The 19,982-nt window shown below is 40.3% G+C and overlaps 2 pseudogenes; both read right to left on the minus strand.

Annotated features, from left to right (window-relative positions):
• Positions 1-15,380: 15,380 nt before the first annotated feature.
• LOC149205137 (UTP--glucose-1-phosphate uridylyltransferase pseudogene) lies at positions 15,381-16,204 on the minus strand (annotated as a pseudogene).
• A 739-nt stretch (positions 16,205-16,943) lies between these two features.
• On the minus strand, positions 16,944-17,337 carry LOC149205138 (uncharacterized; annotated as a pseudogene).
• Between the last annotated feature and the right edge of the window lie 2,645 nt (positions 17,338-19,982).

Consider the following 19,982-nt stretch of genomic DNA (forward strand, 5'->3'; position numbering starts at 1 on the left):
CGCGCACTGAGCCGCTAACGAAACCACTAGTGTGGGCACTTCATCCACGTGACACTTCCTCACCAATTTTCCAGCCAAGATTTGGGTGGACACCTTCACTGCAGGGTTAGTAATATTAGAGATGGAATACCTGTGCGCTTTCTTGACAAGTTTGAACTTGTCCTTCATCTTCTCGGCAAGGTCATGCTCGCCCGTCTTGCCACCAAATTCCTTTGCAGGATTTAGCCCAGATTGAGGTAACAATGTGATCCTATGGATCAGCATATCAGTGATCGGTATGGGCTCAGTAAACCACAAGCACCTATCATGCACTAGGCACAACAACTGCTTAATAACTGTCAAATTTTAGGGGCATGGTGGTAGTGAGGCACCCATAGTAGGTTCAACAACCCTACCTTATTTACCCTACCAATCCATTCCACTGGCTCAAGCGTGGTGACACCAGAGTCTTTGTAGAATACTTGTTTCATGAAGGTATCGGTATCCAGGTGGGAAAATCGCTCAACGTCTCCCAAATCCCAATCTTCAAGTTTCAGATGCGGGATGCACGCCAAGCGTGGACCTTCAAAAGTGATTTTTTATGGTAGCAGGGGTGTGTTCAAGAGGAATTTTCCCTCATCAGGGTCCTTTAGACCCGTACCTTGCCTTGGCGTGGAGGGATGTACTCCGAAAACTTCGAAATGGGGTCTACCCCCTCAACATCTATGTCTTCTGCGCCCTTGTCGGCCTCTAGGTCTACCACTTTTCCTTTCTCTTGCGTTGTTGGCTTTTCTTCCGTTGCACCTGTGTAGCTGCATGTTTCCTCGGTGACTCATGCACTGGCAGCGTCTTCTTCTGTTTATCCTTCTTTGGCTTGGGAGCCTCTCTCGACGACTTAGGTGACCTCAATGCCTTAGGCATTTCTGTGGGAACCTCCATACTCATGACCTCCGTGGTAGCTCCCTAAGAGGCGACAATGCCCCCAGTACTAGCGGTCTCAGCTAGTGCAGACATGACGTTGTTAATGAAGTTTTGATCAGACTCAGACACAGGGCTTGCAAGAAAATTCTCAAAGAGCTCACGCAACAGACAACAACACTCATAAATTCTTAGAATGCAAAGCGTTTCTTGCTGGATGACCATTTTTAATTTATAGGCAATTTCGAATTCAAATTTGACCATTCCCACCAAAATCTATCCATAAATGTGAGATTGGCGGTAGATTTCCAAAGATTTCACACTTGATTTCTGCCTTAAATGCCTTAAATGTCGGCTGCCATCTCCTCTTAACCATATTCTAGTAGTCAAATCATGAAGAATGATAGTAACGAGCACTTTCTGGCTACGCTGCATGGTTTCTTGTCTTATAGTGTAGCTCCCTACATGCGTCTGCTGACACTATGACACCCTTTTATTCCATGCAAACCCCTCATCGCATAGCTCTACAACCCGAGTAGTGTAGTTTATAGTCTTGTGCCTCTTTGCAACTGCCTGGAGCGCTAAGACTATGCTACCATCATATAGTCACCTGGATGGATCCCCAGTGTATGGCTTCAATCAACTACCATTTACCTTTCCTAGAAATGGATCTCCATTCAATTTCACAAGCTAAATGGCTCCACCATTGGTAATCGCCTTCATCACATATGGCCCCAGCCAATGCATCTGAAATTTTCTTGTAAATTTATCAAAATTGCTATCGTATAATAAAACTAAATCGTTTACCTTGAAGGTGCACAATTTTATGTGATGACCGTTCCATGCCTTTTCGTGCTCCTTTTGAACTTGTTGATGGAATCCAGCCAAGAATCTATCTTTTTTCAGCGCTGTCAGCTGTGAAACCCTCTCTTATAAGGCTCTATAGTCTGCCATTCCTGTGAATGTCGCTATGCGTAGATTAGGTACAATGTATTCCATCGACATCATAGCTTCTATGCCATAGACTAGCTTGAAAGTTGTCTGTCCAGACAACTTCTTACAAGTAGTTCTATAGGCTCATAACACCGCTGGTATGCACATGTCCCAGTCATTCCACTACGCATTGAAAACCTTTGTCAACACATTCTAAAATATCTTATTAAATGCTTCCACCATCCCATTGGCCCAAGGATGATACAACGTGCTATTTTGATGATACACTTGGAATTCTTCCATCAACGCGCTAATCGTTTCATTAAGGAAATGTGTACTGCAATCACTCATCAAAATCTTCGGACAATCGAACTGGGTCAGCACATATTCAAATAGGAACTTCACTGTTGTTGTCCCTATACAATCTTTTACAGGCTGCACCTGCACCCATCTGGTAAAATAGTCGGTCGTGGTGATGATATACCGTGCATCCGTCTAATTTCCTGGAGGTTGAATTGGTCCTACAAAAAAAAATTCCCACTTTTCAAATGGCTGCAACAACACTTGTGGATTCAGAGGCAACTCATCCCTCTGCAATGGCCTGCCAGTTCTCTAACATGCATCGCACACCCTACAATATGCTTTCGAATACTTATGTAATGTTGTCCACCACAACCTAGTGTGTAAGATATTTTGCGTTGTTGTCTTTCCTGCATAATGGCCTTCTGTAACCCCTCCATGAGATTCATCTAGGATACTGCTTCATTTAAAATAAGGCACATAGCATCGCAGTATCTCATCCGCTCCCATGTTATATAGGTGACCCGCAATAACAGAAAAATCTACCACGCGCACCACCAATTCCTTCTTCTGTTAACTAGTGTGCACCTCTGGAGCCATTCCTGTAGTGAGGAAGTGGATGATGTATGAAAAATGATTGTTTGCCACACACATTGCAAAGAGCTACGCGTCTGGCGGTCCTTCCTCCAAATTAGTGGGCTCCTATCCAGTTTTAATGCGCGAGAGATGATCTGGTCCAACATTCAATCTCCCTGGCTTCACAATGGCTTCAAAATCATACTCCTAAAACAACATCATCCATCTGCATATCCCCCCCCCCAACATAGGCTTGTTGACTAGGTATTTTAATGCAGAATGGTCTATGTACATCTTAAAGTCTCCTCCTAGCAAGTAATGCCTAAACTTCTGGAGTGCGCACACCATAGAAAACCCTTTGCACTCTGTCGTTGAATAGTTCTTTTAAGCCTTAGACAGCTTCTTGCTTGCAAAAGCTATTGGGTGATCTAGTTCTCTTTCACCGACCTGTGTTAGTACTGCTCCCAGCGCAATACATGACACATCCACACACATGAAATTCCTTCTTCCAATTCGGGAAGACTAGGATCGACGCGATGACCATCTTTTCTTTTAACACATCCAGGCTCCATTGACATTCCTCATTCCAACAGAATGTTATATCGTAGAGTAGACACTTCATGCAATTTATTCTGCTAGTGTTCCAATTCCTTATTTGAATCTGACATGTAGGAGATTTCACAGTCCCATGCAATATGTCCATCAGCTATCGGATTCACACAATCTTGATCTCGCACCGTTATCTTATAAATCTAGTCCAAATCATCGTCACTTTCGTAATCATGGACCGATTCAGTATAGCGTGGTCCTTCTAGAGGGTCCAAAGGTACTACTACGTGGAGTGATATTCTTTCAAATGACATTGTCTGCTTCTTCGATTTGATCACCCCATTCATGTCAATAGCCCAATTGATCCCAAGGAGTGCGGGGTAGGGATTGTTGTCATCGACAATCTCTATCACTTCGAAATCATCCAACTTACTTGCTCCTTCAATATCTACTATCACTCCCTATAATATTCCCATGGGGATAATCTTTTGTTGATTCACCATCCTCAATTGAATAGGAGACCACTATAGCGCAGGTCTCCCTCTCCCATATTTTTTTCGGAAAAACATTCGCATCTGACCCAAGATCTAGAATAACTTGGTCCATTTCATACTCTCCTAATTGCGTGGTGAGCCTCATCTCATGCCATGTTCTTGCCTTATGCTTACCAATTTTCCTGACGACATGCGGTCCCTCAAGAGCATTTTCTAAACTCCTGTAATCCTTTTACGGCCTTTCTATCACGTGGCAACTTCATATAGGTCTCCAAAAAGGTAGTAAGCATGGATGGGTCCATTTCTTCAGACTGCTTATCTTGAATTCTTAAGGTAGAAGTCTCAGTGAAGCTTTTCTTCGCTTCCATGAAGGTCTCTTTTGTGAGTTCTAGATCAAAGCAAACCTCCTTCTCTAGAGCTTTGTGGACCCATTCACCTTCTTGTGGCTTCTTTCCCTTATCTTTGCTAGTCATCATTCCACTTTGTAGCACAATATTCACATTAGGATCCTCTTCATGGGGTTCAACCCTCATCATCTACAGGTTTTGGGTAGGCTGCTGAGGCTGCGTCCATTTTTCATGCATGTTAGCTATTAATATAGGGCAATATTCTGTCGTGTGGTCAAACTAAGTATAGTATCGACATGATAGTTGCGTTGGGTTTGTACATTCTCGTGCGTAGTGTCCTAGCCCCCGACAATTGTAGAAAAAAACTTGTCCCTGAGCTCTTGCAGGTCCTCCTCCTCCTCGGCCTCGCCAACACCCCGGATATCCTCCTCGCGTTCCCATAGCACCTTGATACGGAGGCCGAATTTCTATCTACATTCAATACGCAGGTTTTCTTTCCATCATTAACTTGTAACTATGACAATTTCTCTTCTTGTGACCTACTAATTTATAGAAGTTGCAGAAGAGTTGTTACAGTGTCTGTACAAATTTCTGTAGCAAGTGGCAATTATCTGTCGCATGTTTTCCAACTACCTGACAGATAACACACCATAGCGTGGGCCCTGTACTTGGCCTGCTTGAGCTTCTGGCCTTAGAGGTATCATCCCTCCTCCTGCAACATAATTCACGAAGACAGGGCAATGGTCTTTATCATGTCCCTGACTCTTACACTTCAAACACCAAACTTCTTCGCGCACCTCTGGCCAAGCCACTCTATCCTTCTTCAAACTTTTGAATTCTAGGTAAAGGTTCTGCAACTTTGCGTGAATCTGCTGAACTCCCAAAGAAACATATTGAATTGGTGTCTCATGCAATTTCATCAAAATCTCTAGGGCCTCTGCTTGGGTCCCAATATTTTGTTGTGATAAAGAAACCCTTAGATGAGGCAAGAGCGAAGCCACAAACCATTCGCGGTGTTGCCCATTCGTAAGATTCATGTTCGCTTCACAGATCTTGCACTTTGATCTCTGATCCAACTCCTAGGGTGTCTTGGTAAGCTTCAACATGATCTCCTTGAATCCAATGATTGATTGCGCTTCAGATTTGGGCCTACTGAATTCCTTATTCAACGCAGTCTAAATGTCTGCCAATGCAGCCGTCGGGTTATACGTGTAGTACTTAATGTACACGTTAGCCCGCATTCCTACAAAGTAGTAACCAACGTTGCTTTCTTCATTTGATCATCTGTAATGTTCTGGGCTTGCCACACAGCCTTCGTGACAAAGCAAAATTGGTATGGGTCCTCATTTTCCAATTCCTTGAAACGAGAAACTTCACTGTATTCACCATATTGAACGATGTTGGAGGTGGTGGCGGTGTGGGCGAAGGTGTATGTTAGAAAATTATATATTATGGAGCAATGGAACACATAAAATATTGCAGAAATATAAACACAGAAAATGAATAAAACAAGAGAGACACAGATCTACATGGTTCACCCAGTTTGGGCTACGTCCACAGAGAAACAGCCAGTCCTTCCTTTTATATTATCCAACAAACTAAAGAGATACAACCTACAACAAATCAGCTGTAAAACCCTCTTCGCTCTCAATCCCTCTCTCTCTCTCACTAAGAAACCAGATCTACATAGACGCAATAGAATTCCCTCATATACAGTGAGGGGTGACTCCTCTTTGGACGTGGCTATTTCTCATCTTATTCATCATACTTGAAGACCAATTGAAACTGAGCATATTCTCAGTTTCTCCCTGGTTACAACTTTTGTTAACATATCTGCAGGATTCTGTCTAGTGTGTATCTTTTCTGGCTTCAACTCTCCATCTTCCAACACTAATCGTATGAAATGGTACTTGAGCTATATGTGTTTAGTCCTAGAATGAAACGCTGAGTTCTTTGCAAGATGAATGGCACTTTGGCTATCACTATATAACGTGCCCATATCATGCTCCTTACCCAATTCACCCATAAACCTTTGTAACCAAATCATTTCTTTACTAGCCTCTGTAGCAACAACATACTCTGCTTCTGTTGTTGAAAGTGCAACAACACTTTGGATTTTTGAAACCCAATTGACAGCTGTTCCACCTACAATAAATACATATCCTGTAGTGCTCCTCCTGTTATCTCTATCACCTGCCATATCTGCATCAACATATCCCTATAGAGAAATTTTGAACCAGCAAAGCATAATGCTTGATTTGTGGCACTTTTCAAATATCTGAGAATCCATTTCACTGCAATCCAATGTTCCTTTCCTGGATTGTTCATGTACCTGCTTACAACTCCCACTGCATGTACAATATCAGGCCTTGTGCAGACCATTTCATACATTAAGCTTCCAATTTCTGATGCATATGGAACTTTAGACATATAATCCATGTCTTCTTAGGTCTTTGGGCACATTTCCTTACTAAGTTTAAAATGGCTAGCAAAACGTGTACTAATTTGTTTTGCATTGTGCATATTAAATCTTTTCAACACCTTTTGCATGTACTCATTCTGAGATAATGTTAGTTTGCGATTTTTACTGTCTCTAGTTATTCTCATACCAAGGATTTGTTTTGTAGCTCCCAAATCCTTCATTGCAAATGAATTTTCCAATTTTCTTTTGCGTACATTTATTTCCTACATGTTAGAGCCTGCAACAAGCATGTCATCTACATACAATAACAATATAATATAGCTACCATCATTTTGCTTTTTCAGATAAACACAATGATTAGAGTGACATCTAGTATAACCTTGTTCAGACATAAACTTGTCAAATTTTAGATACCACTGCCTTGGATCTTGTTTTAAGCCATACAAGCTCTTCTTCAACCTACATACTAGTTTATCCTTCCCTTTTACCTCATATCCTTGTGGCTGCTACATGTATATCTCTTCCTCCAAATCCCCATGGAGAAAGGTTGTCTTTACATCTAACTGCTCAAGATGCAAATTTTCAACTGCTACTAGACTTAGAATAGTTATGATTGAAGTCATTTTAACAATAGGAGAAAATATTTCATCAAAATCAATACCTTTCTTCTGTGAAAACCCCTTCACCACAAGTCTAGCTTTGTACCTCTGTTTTCCTCCATCTTCTTCCTTCAGCCTGTAAACCCATTTATTCTACAATGTAGTTTTACCTGCAGGCAACCTAACTAAGTCCCAAGTTTGGCTATGCATTAAGGAGTCCATCTCTTATTCCATGGCTAGCTCCCACTTCTTCCTGCTTTCAACATGCATTGCTTCTTCATAACATTTGGGTTCACCAGAATCAGTCAACAATAAATAATATAATGAAGGAGAGTATCGTTCAGGGGGTCTACTTATCCTGGTAGATCTTCTAACACCACTTTCAGGTGTTTGGGGTGCCTGTTGTTGTTGTGGTGGTTGCTGTTGTTGTGGTTATTGATTATTATTATTCACCTTTACTTTTTCAGTGATCTCATCAAGAACGGCGTATTCTTTGTTTTCCTTTTCCTGTTTCTTTTCTTGCAACTAATTCTTATACAAGACCTTTTCATTGAATATTACATCTCTGCTCCTAATGATTTTGTGATTTTCATAATCATATAAGCAATAACCAAAATCATTAACACCATATCCAATAAAGGTACATTTCTTTGATTTTTCCTCACGCTTTGTTCTATTTTCTTTATTAATATGGACAAAGGCCTCACAACCAAAAGGCTTTAAAAAGGAGTAGTTTACCCTTTTACCTGTCCATGCTTCCTCTGGAACACCACCATCCAAGGAACTTGAAGGCCCTCTTTTTATTAGATATACAACAGTATCTACATCATCTACCCAAAATTGTAAAGGCAATCCTGCATGCAATCTCATGCACCTTGCACGCTCCATGATTGTTTTGTTCATCCTTTCCGACACACCATTTTCTTGTGGTGTTCTTGGAACTGTCTTCTCTCCGCGAATTCCATGCTCTAAACAGTACCTATCAAACTCATTGCTGTAATATTCACCTCCATTGTCTAATTTGAGACAATTCAATTTCTTTCCTGTCTCAATCTCAACCAAAGCTTTCCATTTCTTGAAAGTATCAAATACATCAAATTTATTCTTAATACAATAAATCCATGTTTTTCTAGTTGCATCATCAATAAAATTAACATAATAATGAGAGCCACTGAGAGATGATACCTGAGCAGGTCCCCATACATTTGTATGCACAAGCTCTAAGTTTTCGCTCTTCTTTTCTTTCCCAACTCTGAGAAATCTGACTCTCTTATGTTTTCCATAAATGCAATTCTCATAGAAGTCCAAATCAACATTCTTCAAACCCGGCAACAAATTCCTTGAGTGAAGGATCTTCATCCCCTTCTCACTCATGTGTCCGACCCTATGATGCCATAATGTTGCATCTGCTCCTTTGGAAGTTAAAGCATTAACAGAGTTAGAAATACCATTGCATAAATACAATGTACCAACCTTTTCACCTTTTGCTATTACCAGGGATCCTTTGGTGACCTTCCAAGCTTTATCTGTGAAATTTGTCACATAACCTTCACTGCCTAATTGCCCTGTTGAAATTATATTTTTCTTCAGATCTGGAACATGCCTTACCTCCTTTAATAGCCATTGGTTTCCATTTTGCTGTTTTACAAGAACCTTACCCATTCCAACAATTTTACAGGGTTTATCATCACCCAAACGGACTTGTCCAAAATTTCCTTGAACATAGTCGTGAAAGTATTTCTTATTAGGTGTGGCATGGAATGAGGCCCCTGAATCTACCACCCAGGAATCAGTAATATTTTCAAAAGAAAGAATCAAAGCATCTTGTAACACCTCACCTGTCACATTTGCTTCATGATTGTTTTCTTGCTGTGCATCTCCTTCTTTTCCCTTCCGAGATCTACAGTCTTTCTTTATGTGTCCTTTCTTTCTGCATTTCTAGCAGACTATCCCTGATCTGGACTTGGATTTGCCATTCCTTGATTTACTGCGATATCCTGAGCTCTTTCCTCTTTCCATTTTTCTTCCCCTAGACTCTGCACTCAAAGCATTACACGATGTCTCACTGGAGCTTTTCCATTGCATTTCCTCGCTAAGGATAGCACCGACAACATCATAAAACTTTAAAGTACTAGATCCAGAAGAAAAGTTACTAATGGCCATTACTAAACCATTTCAACTTCCCGGCAATGAGCACAAGAATAACAGAGCTCTAACTTCATCATCAAAGTTTACCCCTACAAAACTTAACTGACTTGTAACAATATTAAAATCATTTAAATGGCCTGAAACAGATCCACCTTTCGACATCTTCATATTAAATAAATGCTTCATAAGAAATACCTTATTTGAGGCCGAGGGTTTTTCATATAGTTTTGCCAAAGCCTTAATCAAACCCTCCATTGTTGTTTCCTTCAAAATGTTGAAGGCAACTGACGCTGCAAGGCACAACCGTACTGTTCCGAGTGCCTTTCTATCGAGAAGGTTACATTCTTCATCTATCATACCCATTGGCATCTTTGTTTTCCGCCCAATGGTAGGTACAGATCTTTCTAATACAGATAATCTTCCATCTACATCTTCTATAGCGAGAAGTTTTTGCCATTAAATTTCTCGACCCTAAAATTACCATCTTCTACCATTGCTCCCACTCAAACGAGGAACCCTTCTTTCCTGCGAGTTTATCAGCTAAATAAACCTTCGGCTCTGATACCAATTGTTAGAAAATTATATATTACGGAGCAATGGAACACATAAAATATTGCAGAAATATAAACACATAAAACTAATAAAATAAGAGAGACAAAGATATATGTGGTTCACCAAGTTTGGGCTACATCCACGGATAAACAACCAGTCCTTCCTTTTATATTATCCAGCAAACTGAAGAGATACAACCTACAACAAATCAGCTGTAACACCCTCTTCGCTCTCAATCTCCTCTCTCTTTGTCACTCAGAATCCAAATCTACATAGACGCAATACAATTCCCTCATATATAGTGAGGGGTTGCCTTCTAAGGCAAAAAACCCTAAATTAAACATAACTTCTACCATCAGATCTCTACCTAATGAATGGCCTAGATTGACTAGAAATTACTATACTTTTACAAGGCAATTTTACATCTATTCTTAGCTTCAGGGGTGCTGCCCCCGAAACCCCCCGCTAGGGGGGGGCGAGGGGGCGCGCTGCCCAAAGGTCGCAGCCACCCCCCCCCTAGACCCCCCCTGCAGCGAATATTTTACGGGCGGCATTGCCACCTCATTTTGAACTGGGGTCCAATGTGGCAATACCTTTGAATACAAAAGATAATCAAGCTCCACACCCAATAGTGTATGTGGCGGAGGTGAATATGGAGGTGGTGTGGGCGGATGGGGTATTCACGGGAACCCTCACCTTATTAACTGAAAATCTCTCTACGAAGAAGCTTGTGCTACTTCTTCGTTGCTACTCAGAGGAGGCTCAATTAGCGGGCTATATTCAGGACCTGTTCCCCTTCTTTCCCTGAATAAATTTCCACTTCACGTAGCTCCAAACATCAAGGTAATTACATAACTCGCTTTTCACACAAGAGCATTTTAATCAAAATATTCAAAGACCTTAAATAATTACCTCGTTGTCCTTTGAAGAAGCGTCACTCTACTTCACTGTAGATGTCTGAGGTATCAACTGTGAACTTTGTCACAAACTCTCTAAGGACACGATTAAGCCAGTGATCGATAGCACGTGTGATCTTATCTTCAAAGGCTTCCAATGTTTTCACTAACTCTGGGGTCCACACTATTGGACTGTCAAGCCTCCACCTTCCCTGGCCATTTTCCAATTTGGTGATCCACTTGTATAATTCGATCAGGAAGGAATAGAAGAAAACTTCATGTGTCTTTGTGTACAAATGCCTGTCTAACCATTGTTCTTTCGTCAATCATGAATTTCTATTTTCTTGCACCGCAAATGCATGGATCTTCCTATCGAACCAATCTTAAATTCCCTTCTTATTTAGATTCTAGTGATGCAACATCACACATATCTTTATGTAGATCTCGGTCCTGGCAACAGAACCATTTGTTGGCTTAGTGGGTCCTGACCTAGGTTCAGATTTAAGTTTGCCAAACAAATCCCTACACTACTGGCCCTTTCGACATGAACCCGCAGAGTGCGGACTGAAGTCTCACCAGAAGCAGTATGGGGGGATGCCGGAACCAAGTTTCTGCAGACAGAGATGATTGTGATGTCATTTTGTGTCCTAAACCTACCTTTGCGCAGATCGATAAGCCCTTGAGGCTTATCAATATAACTTACCCTTACTAGCCTCTAGACCTTCGCGAAGGTCTACGACCGTGTTTCACGGACCCTAAACAGACGAATTGACTACTTACACACCTCTGTAATTACCCTTAGTTCTGTATTTATCCGAATGGGCCTAAGTATCTAATATTTTTAATAGGTATTAAGATATTCTTCACATAAACAGATATTAGTACTTGTGTTCATATAACAATGTAAACCATGCAGAATCACGCATCAAGACATTATTAAATCATAAGCCCATAATGTTGGAAATAATATTGAGAGGGGGGGGGGGGGGTGAATCAGTATTATCAAGTCAATTATTTCCTTTTTCAAACCCAGATCATATACGCTACTTCAGTTAGTGAAAACTGCGTATATACACAACTACATATAAGGAAACCCGCGTATACCATGCAAACTTATAATTTAATTTATCTTACAGATGTTGATCATTAATCTGTGTATTAGAATCAAATAAACAGTAACCATAAATAGTGAAACAGAGCAGAAGACAATCACACAAAAGAACACAAGATATAAGGTGGAAACCCAATGTGGGTGAAAACCACCTGCTGCAATTTGTCTCTATCTTCTTTAATTAGAAACTTATTTTTACAATGATTCTTTACTGGTGCAGTCCTTTACCAGTACGCAGGTTGCAACCTGCAGAGAGCTACAACCCTCTCTCGTTCTCCAGCTTTTCCTGGAAGGGAGCTACAACCCCCTTAACTCTTGCACTAGCCAAGATACTAGTACGTAGGTGCTGGCCTACAGAAGGCTACAACCTTCTCTTTCTTCCAGGGACCACGTTTCATAAATTTTCAAACTAGATCCATGAACGTCAATCAATCATCAAGAATTTTCTGCATCAAACAATCTCCTTTTCACCAATTAGAACTGAATCAAGTAGACACTTCTCTGACAATTGTACCCAGAACACAGTAACAGTAACCACACACAAAATCTTGAACCCAGAACACTGCAGCAATAAACAGAAGCAGCTAGAACACAACTCAAGAGATGTACGCTACTTCAATAAGCCGAAACCTGCGTGCATACGCTTCTGTGTTTGGACCAAACTGCGTATATGTTGTTTTTACTCACAGAACCAGCGTGTATATGCGCCTTCGATTCACTGAACTTGCGTACAGATCTATAAAGGATAATTCACTCTTTCAAATATTCAGAGATTAATTAACCCAGATTACCAGATTTATAGATCAAGCATGCGCCACATATAATGGATCAAAATCATACAAAGATACTATTATTCAAGCCTTAAGATTATGACCCATCAATAGAACTTATCCTTCTCTTTGCGCTCAGGTTCCTCCTTCATTCAGATCGAGATCTGCCCATAACCCAGTCACCAATATTCCAGATCTAGCACTTTATTAGATATTCAATAATTCAGATGATCCTTTGCCAAATGATCTCCTTCCTCTTTTATAGGCTTAGGCCTTTCACAATACCACGGTCCAAAACCATAATAAAACAATACCATGGACCCAATACTTGGGATCAACACTTCTAACGAGATACCATGGCCCAAAACCATAGGTTCAATTACCAAGGACTAAATACCACGGACCAAAAGTAAGTTCTCGAACATGTACGCGCTTTTCCTTGCGTGAAAGTGCGTGTATACGCATACGCGCTTTTGTAACATATAAAACGCGTGTATACACGTCTTCGTCTAGGTGAACCTGCGTATATATCTTTTCCTTCATTTTGAAAGCCTGAACTGAGATTTGTCACCAGAGTGAGTTGCCATCAAGGACAACACCTGTGCCATAATGCCAACAATCTCCCCCTTTGGACTTGATGGCAACCCCAAGATCCTCAAAGTCATTCTCCCCCTTTGTCATCAAGGGCAAAGGGTTGTGCTCCCCCTAAGTACATGCTGAAATCTCTGCTTTGCTGTGTTGACCATGCTCCCCCTGACTGTAGGCAAGATCTGCAAAAAGATGTTCTTCAAGAAGAACCATGACTTATACATCATAAAAGACCTTCTTATCACCAAAAGACTCTATACATACATCCATCACCCAACCAAGTGGGGATACATCAAAAATTTACATATGACAACCAAGTACATTACATCATTCATCCCAGGCATAGTGGGGAAACCAAAATAGGCCGTTACATGACCTTAACACCATAAAAAAAGATACATGACATAGAGACAAAATATCTAGAGCAAGACTTATGAAAGTCACCAATAACTGATATCAGCAGCATCTGTCAATCACTATTCAGATCAGCAACCATGTTTTCCTTCTGCTCTCCCTCTGCATTTGTTCCACCTGGGATCAATAGCTGTGAACCTGAACCAAGAGCTTCTAAAGTAATGCCAACTGTTATCTCAAAATCAGGCCCTGGAAGGCTGCTAACCAGGAAGACTTCAAGTAACTATTTCAAACCTACTTTAGGCTGAGGTTTAGTCTCCCCAACCTGAGAGGGCTCTCTCAAAGGATTAAAGGTTTTTGATTATGATCAAAATGGCTAACTCTTGTGAAACAAATAAGAAAAGAAAATGGTGGAAACACAACTAACAAGTATCCATTGGGCTTATGGAGTCATATATGATTCAGTATTAACAGCAGGGTTGGCTTTGCATAGAAGTCAAGGCATTCAGATTTCAACATATGTAGAGCACACCAAACACATAGAAGGCAGTTTATGAGTATATGAAGGAAATTAGAGCACTGCAAGCGATTTCTAAGTAATCACATACTCATAACACTGTAGATAACATGAAAAGACAACAGAAGAAACTCATTACATTGAACTCTTTATGATTCTTGAGAAGCATAAGCTAGTACTATATTACCAAAAAACAGAGTCTTTACATAAGCCAAATATCAGAGCTTTTTTTCATAAATTTCCTTCCTGTATTCCATTGCTCTTTTTCCTATATATAGAATTCTTGAGATTCCTCCTCCAGCATGAGGGGAACTCGAATTCTGCATCCTATGATGACACCTATTAACCCTTAAAACTAACTAATAAATACAATTGACTGCTAACTAGCAGTTTATGAGACCTAAGACAATTAGAATTCTAATTCTACATCATGCTGAGCATAGCATTAATTACAATCAATTCTCGTTCTTTGACAAGTGGTCTCTTTTAATTTAGCTATGTTGGATGTTTTTAACTGCCTGCTGGTCCTTGATGTCACATCTTTCAACTGCTGCTGAAAAGTAGGAAACTGCCCCTGTTTTTCTGCTTTTGATTTCCTCCAGGATATTCGAAACCAATTAACCATGTCCTTCTTCTTTGATTATACAAAAAATGTGTTAAAGTGCCACGTTCTTTATGTGCTGTCGATTTTTCCCATTGTGAAAACAAAACCTCCTCTAATCTGTCTGAGGCATCATGAACCAAACTGGCTATGAATAATGACCATTAAATGTACTAGGCTAGCATGTATAAGATTGTTATAGGCCATGTTCAGAGTCTTTAAATTCAAAAGTTCTTCAAGCTCTTAACATCCAGCATCAGTTATACAGCATGACTTTATGTTGAGATATGTCAAAGCAACAAGACCTGAAATTGTATCCATGCATGCCACAGTCACCGGAAAGCCTACATAAACAATGCCTGAATCAGTGACTTTATTTCGATAAATTTGCAGCTCCTTCAAGTTTGTAAGCCCACATGTTGCCAGTAATTGTAATCTTCTTTATATAAAGATGAAAATGTGCTCCCTGATATGCCTGCTCTAGAATTCAAATAATGAAGCCTATGAGATATTCTAGTCCAGCATCAGAAATACGTTGACAATAGTTAAAATTCAGATGCTGCAAATTTAGACAATTTTGTAATAGTGAAAACCCTGAATCTGTAACTTCTGAACTAGAAATATCAACTGCTAGGAGGGACGGTCCCTGCGTTGCAAGAATTTTAAGTCAACTATATTCCACACCAGGCTGAAGATCACCTTCATATAAATTATCAGGAGCCCTTGCTTTCTATCACAGATTCATCAGGTATCTCAAGTGTAGCCCCCTGCTTTGCTTCAATTATAACTTTTCCCTTCAGGATGACTCCACTACCAAACCACACATCACCTGACACCTTTAGACTATCAAGATCAATGATGCTAGGTATGGACTTGAAACGCTTTAGAAATTTGCCAACCTTCTTGAATTCAGGACCCAACTCAATGGAGGGATTTGCAGGGTTGACTCTAGCAGGATTTCAGATGACAAAACCTTCCTCCATAGTGTAAAGATCTGACTGCACAAGTAGTAAATTTGAAGTTTCCTTCACCGGGAGAAAGCGCGATCTTGGAACATTGACACCAATTGCACAATCAAAAAACCTTATAGCAGCACCTACAGCCGTTTCAAGCTGAAGCACCTTTACCCCATCTACTTCCTTTGGATTTGGAATTATCTCCATTTTAAGAGCATCAGCCTCCACAAGCCTCTTAATCGCCTTCAAGTTCACCCATAAATTATTGGTATTGAAGATTTTGAACTTTTCAATCGACTTCAACTCGCCAACATGCTCCTCTGTAACCTGTGCAATCTCTAGAAGCTGAACTCTGCCTTCATAAGAGATAAGCGTACCACCTTTTACATCTGCAAGCATTTTGGGAGTGACCTCCATGCAATATTCATTTTTACTTTTGACCAGATGATTCAAAATTTTGAGATCAACTATTGCTCCCAAGTTGTCTGAGTTAGCTATAAACACATACTCCTTACCCTGTGAGAGTAGTTCATCAAGCTTCTCACTATTCAAAAGAGCAGGGAAAACATCTCCGTGGCCAGGTGGCAAATTCATAATTGCATTCTCAATAAGATACACCAGGTGGCACAGTTGATTTTCTTGAGACGTTGTATTCTATTTTCTAGGCTTCATCAAAAGAACAGTTCTCCCATTTCCCAGTACTCTGCGGTCTTTATATCTCCATCTGAGGGTTTTAAATGTGCAACAATCCGTGTGAGCAAATCCTTTGAGGTTAGAATTCCTTAAGACTTATTTCCAGTTGTGACGATGACTGAACTGAGTTGAAATTCACGCATGTTCTTTGCAACCATATACACAGATTATACAAAATCTGAGGTGGCCGGAGTTGACCAATATCATCTCCTATTCGTTGAACAACAGTAGAAGCAAGCTCTGTCAAGCTCTCAAATCCACAGTTGAAACGATGAATGTGACCCTTAGAATCGTGCAACTTAAAATCTATCATCATCCAGAACTTCAACTGCTGTCATTTAATTTGCCTTATAATCACGAGCCCTCTCTTCAATTTCTCCCCCCTCATGTTTGTATAAACTCGATTGTGGATAATTGTATATGCCTTTGAAAACCAAGAGCATTGGTGAAAAATAACATATTTCAAAAGGCACTCGTAGTTTGATTACGAGTATAACAGTGGCCATGAAATTCAGCACACGATACCGGCCCTCACACCTTTACAGTGCACAATGAACATGGAGACATGGTTACAGTGAATTTAATGAGGAAAAAGACGCTTTTCACTGTTATTTCTTAAACCCTAAACCCTGATAACACCTTAGTCCTCATTCTTTAGCCTCTGGAGTTGCTCGTCCATCCGCTGAAGCTGAAGGCGCAAAATTGTAACACGGTACAGAAGCCAATAGAGAACCAGAGACATGACTATAAGCAGAGCATTCCTCTCGTTTTTCATCACTGATTTCTGGTGTCGAAGATGTTCTGCGGAATTGCAAAGGGGGGCCATCACAAACAGGGCACACCTCGAATTTCCAGTAGATATCCATCAACAGAAATAGGCAGAAGGGCACCACAGTCAACAATGGTTTCAACGCGCTCCGGGCCACCGCATTGAGGCCCTTTCCCAGGCGGTCCAATCTGGGCATTGTTAACATTAATAATATTATGGCCTCTGCTGCTGCAGTGTACCCTAAAACAATCCATTCCAGTGCCATATATCAATAAAGAGATTGATTTCATCACCTACTACAATAAAATCTCCACGAGATTGAACATATAGTGCAAGAATATGACCATGATGGCCACATTCAGACTGCAACTCTCTTGAACCATCATCACGGAGCTCCCATTTGTATAACTGAATCTTTTGATTGATGCCAGCAAGCAACTTTCCATTAAATACATGCAGATTGTAAACAGAACCCTTTGTCTCCTTCTCAGCAACAACTGCAAACATGTGCCAGTACCAAGACACCTAACGACCTAAAACACAACGGATTCTGATAAATATGACAGCTGGGTGAGATTTGCTATGGATCAGCACAAAATCACCTAGACTGGGTTTCTGCGCTATGAAATCACCTAGATAGTTTCGTAGCACATATGAACTTTGACATATGATATTCATGTGAGATATGAGACCAATGATATACTAAAACAGAAAATCGACCCCAATTGACATACTAACAGGACTCTTAACAAGACTCTAAAACAAGGTGAAAAGACTAGACCCAAAACTGACACCAACCCTTTGACAAATTTAAAAAAAAAAATTATGTTCAGAATTTAAAATACTTTTTCTTGAGTGATAACAGGTGGCTTGAGTGATAACACCAACAATGCATTAGCAGAAGTTTATTTTCTCCCCCTGAACATGTGCCAGATGGTCTCTGTCAGACCCATATCAGACTTTCTTCAACCAGAGTTTGTCCCCACTGATTTCTTTCAAACTGCCATATACGTGACTGTCTCTGCATAAACCGGCGTATGTACGCGGATCCTCCTCAGGAAACTCGCGTACACCCATTTTTCTCTGAAACAGACAAGTTTCAACAGCAAGATGATGCATCAACTACTCCCAGCTTCTGTCTGAGGTATTCAAAAGTTTCCCTGGGCAGTGGTTTGGTGAGAATATCAGCAACTTGTTCCTTAGAGGGAACATACTCCAATTTGACCTTTTGTTCCAACACTTGTTCCCGGAGAAAATGATACTTGATCGGTATGTGCTTAGTCTTTGAATGCATGATAAGATTCTTTGAGATACTGATAGCACTTGTATTATCACATAAGATGGAGATAGGTGGAGTACAAGTGATTTAAAAATCCTGCAATGTTTGCATCATCCAAAGGAGTTGTCTGTAACAAGATGCGGCAGCCACATATTCTGCTTCAGCTGTAGATAGAGCAATCGAACTTTGTTTCTTGCTGAACCAAGATAATAATCTGGAACCCATAGAGAATGCACCACCACTTGTGCTTTTTCTGCTATCCACGCTTCCAACCCAATCTGCATCTGTATAAGCATGAAGAGTGAGATCTATATCTCTTGGATACCACAGGTCATAGTTTTGAGTTCCTTGAAGATACTTGAAAATTCTCTTTACTGCCTGAAGATGGGTTTCCTTAGGATTTGCCTAAAATATTCCAACCATTCCCACTACATGCATGATGTCTGGTCGGGTACCTGTTAAATAGAGCAGAATTCCAATCATGGATCTATAAGTTGGTTGATGCACTAGTGCTGATTCATCATTTGCACTGAGGCTGCATCCTGTAACCATAAGGATACATACTGGTTTCGAATCTTCCATGCCATACTTCTTCAAAATCTGTTTGAGGTACTTGGTTTGAGATAAAAAGATACCGCCTTCATTTTGTTGGATTTGTAATCCAAGAAAATAAGTCAGTTCTCCAAGCAAGGACGTTTCGAATTCTTTCTGCGTCACCAAGGAAAAGTTTTGACTCATACCTTCTTCATTGCTGCCAAAGATGATATCATCAACATACACAACAAGTATTAGCAATTTGTTATTTTCAATTTTTATATAAAGATTGCTAGCTGTTGATCCTTTTGAGAAGCCTTGTTGATGAAGATATTTGTCCAGACGATAATACCAAGCCCTTGGAGCTTTTTTAAGACCATAGAGAGCCTTTTTAAGTTTGCATACAAGTTTTGGATCATTTCCAAGGATGAATCCATCTGGTTGTTCAATATACACTACTTCTTCTAAGTCTCCATTCAGAAAAGTTGATTTCAGGTCCATTTGAAATACTTTGAACTTCTGAAAGCTTGAGAGAGAAAGAAACATTTGGATGGCCTCAAGTATAGCAACGGGAGCAAAAGTTTCTTCGAAGTCTATTCCTTCTTATTGAGCATACCCTTTACAAACAAGTCTAGCCTTGTTTCTGATAACTTCCCCAGTTTCATTCAACTTGTTTTTGAATATCCATTTTGTCCCTATGACATTCTTATCTTTTGGTCTAGGAACCAACTCCAAAGTGTTATTCTTTTCAATCTGCTCAAGTTCTTCATCCATTGCCTTGACCCCACATTCATCTTTTCATGCCTCTTTTTCATTTTGTGGTTCAGTGGAGGAGAGCAATGCCAAATAGCTTGAGGCTTCTGCAATTGTTCTTCTTTTTGTATACCTGCCTCTTTCTGCCCCAAAATTTGAGATTCTGGATGATTCTTCTGAACGTACCTGGATGGAGTCTTATCTTCTATCCTTGTCTGTTCTTCTGGTGCCTCTTGAGCTTCTTCTTCATCATAAGTCTGATTCGATGTTGAAGGATAGTCCTCATCATCTTCGAAATCTTCGGAATTCACTTGCCTAGGAATGTTTCCTTCTTCATCAACCAC

Source organism: Pinus tabuliformis, chromosome 1_2 (assembly GCF_031772625.1).
Source record: "Pinus tabuliformis cultivar Carrire ecotype Pingquan chromosome 1_2, CPIR1, whole genome shotgun sequence".
Lineage (NCBI taxonomy): Eukaryota > Viridiplantae > Streptophyta > Pinopsida > Pinales > Pinaceae > Pinus > Pinus tabuliformis.